At 34.9% G+C, this 2,281-nt stretch overlaps 1 pseudogene; it reads right to left on the reverse strand.

Moving 5' to 3' along the window:
- Positions 1–1,442: 1,442 nt before the first annotated feature.
- LOC134254558 (uncharacterized) lies at positions 1,443–2,236 on the reverse strand (annotated as a pseudogene).
- Between the last annotated feature and the right edge of the window lie 45 nt (positions 2,237–2,281).

Genomic DNA, 2,281 nt, shown 5'->3' on the forward strand with positions numbered 1-2,281 from the left:
AAAAATATTTTTATCAATGAAGGGCAAGTTGGAAGGCTGTTTTGAAAGCATGACATGTCTAAAGACAAGACCCCTATAAAAATCCGCCATTTGCCATGTACTTTCAGTTTCAAATCTTAACATTTGGACAAAATAAACAGGGAAAACAACTTTCCAGAGACTATAGAAGTCCAACTTGCCCTTCATTGATAAACATTTATTGTTTATGCAATAATGGTTTTCACTAAAAGCACTGAATTAATAATGTGTATTTTATTAAAAAATATGCATTTTTTAAAAGAATCTTTTTTGATAAATATTTTTTTCTAAGTATTCGTTATCAAGTGATACTTTCTATCTGTTAATCAATGAAATATTTATAAAATGTAAAAGTTTTAACTTTCTACCTCACATAGTTTTGGAGCTATTGTAAAAATAAATTGTTGGACATGTTGAACTTTGACGAAACCATAACCATATGCATAACTCTTGTCATAATAGCACATACATTTCCTAAGGATTGCTGGAAAGAAATTATGTTTCCACTATGCTAGCTAAACACTTGGTGTAATTTTCTCAGAAGAAATAACTTCCCTGATTTTGCCTAATAATTTATCAATTTTAGATTGAGGTATCAAAAAAGCATACCATGTGCAGTATCCCAAGAAAACCCCAACCATTCTATAGATTGACAGGGAGTCCAAATACTCTTATCCTCGTTAACCAAAAAAACCCGCTGAAATTAAGTCTGCTTTTATAGCTGAAGACATAACCTTACATGATTCCAGATCGTTTGCTAACCCAAATCCATCATCTAAATAAACAACAATTTTTTTACCTTTTGCTCTCCAATATTTCAACAAAGGCTTGAGCAGCTGTGTAAAAATAAAAGGAGCAGAGCTCAAACCAAAGGGAAGTACCGTAAAAGAATAATAGGTACTTTTCCAACAAAAACTCAAAAATTGAAAATGCAATGGATTTATGTCCAAATGATGATAACCGCTCTTAAGATCAAACTTAAACATAAAGTCATTTTTCTTGCAAAGTTTGATAGCGCTGCTAACACCCTCTAACTTAAATTTATTTTTTCGTACGCATTTGTTAACATGTTTGAGATCCAAGATAAGTCTTTTCTTGCCATGAGAATTTATAGAAACTGACAAAGGATTGACTATAGAAGGAACAGTACTACACCTTACAATAACTTTATTACCTAACAAACTTCTTATTTCTTTGTCTACAAATTCCTCATGATCAAGAGAAGACTTATTGTTATGCAAAATAATCGACTCTGGAAAACAATCAAAAGGAATACTATAACCATACTGAATAGTGTCAATTATATATTGTTCGGCATGCAATTGTTCTTTCCAAAAAGAAATGTTTTTTTTTTTACTAAACTTCCTTTAACCGTTTGTAAATTTAAATTTTCTTTTTCACAAGACAAAATATCTTTTACCAGCTTAGGTTCTTTGGTTATCTGTGGATGGTCCGGTTTGTGTTGAAGTTGGCTTGCCGATCGCAAAAGGTTGGCTCTTTTTCTTGAGGGGACAGTTGACACTCCAGTGCCCGAACCCATTGCAATACAGGCATTGGTCTGGTTGTATCCTGTATGGGCTTGGTTGTGATCCTCCGAAGTTCCCGTATGAGCTAAACTGCCTGGTGTAAGGAGTAAATCTTTGCTGGAAAAATTTGCTGCTATCTGTACGAAAAGGATTATTATAATTTCTCTTGTCAAACCTTTTCCTTTTAGCCCTGGCTTCTGCTTGCCGGAGTCGTTGACTTTCCTCAGTACTCTCCGTGATTGGGTCATCTTTGTACTCTTTAGCCACATCCCAGCCGTACTTATCTGCAATTCTTATAACTTTTTTTCTGGTCGTTAATACGAAGAACAGCTTTTGATTATTTGTTTAGCATTCAAACTATCACCAAAGTCAATAAATTTATCAATACTTTCAAAGTCATTTTGTAAATCTGTGAAGAAGCTGTACCTTTCTTTGTGGTGTTCCAACTGAAAATCAACCGATTTTTCTCTGGATTGTTGAATTCTTTGCTTCTAACTCCTTCAAAAGCAGCTTTTTGATCTCCGCTAAAGTACGTCTAACTTCCGAGAAAACGATTGGAATGCCTTTGCGTTAGTAAGGTCTTCGTTCAAAGTTTGCGAATGGTTGCGGCGAGACTCGTTGTTAGACGAACGTCTTTTTGGCTCGTGAGTAACACATCCCCGGGCTACCACGTGGAGATGGCTCACTACCGTCTGAATCAGACATCTGTGAATCGAACTGATAAGTCGTGGCTAACT

The sequence above is a fragment of the Saccostrea cucullata genome, unplaced genomic scaffold (genome assembly GCF_032062105.1).
Source record: "Saccostrea cucullata isolate Sc308-1 unplaced genomic scaffold, CSIRO_AGI_Scuc_v1 ctg18311, whole genome shotgun sequence".
Taxonomy (NCBI): Eukaryota; Metazoa; Mollusca; class Bivalvia; order Ostreida; family Ostreidae; genus Saccostrea; species Saccostrea cuccullata.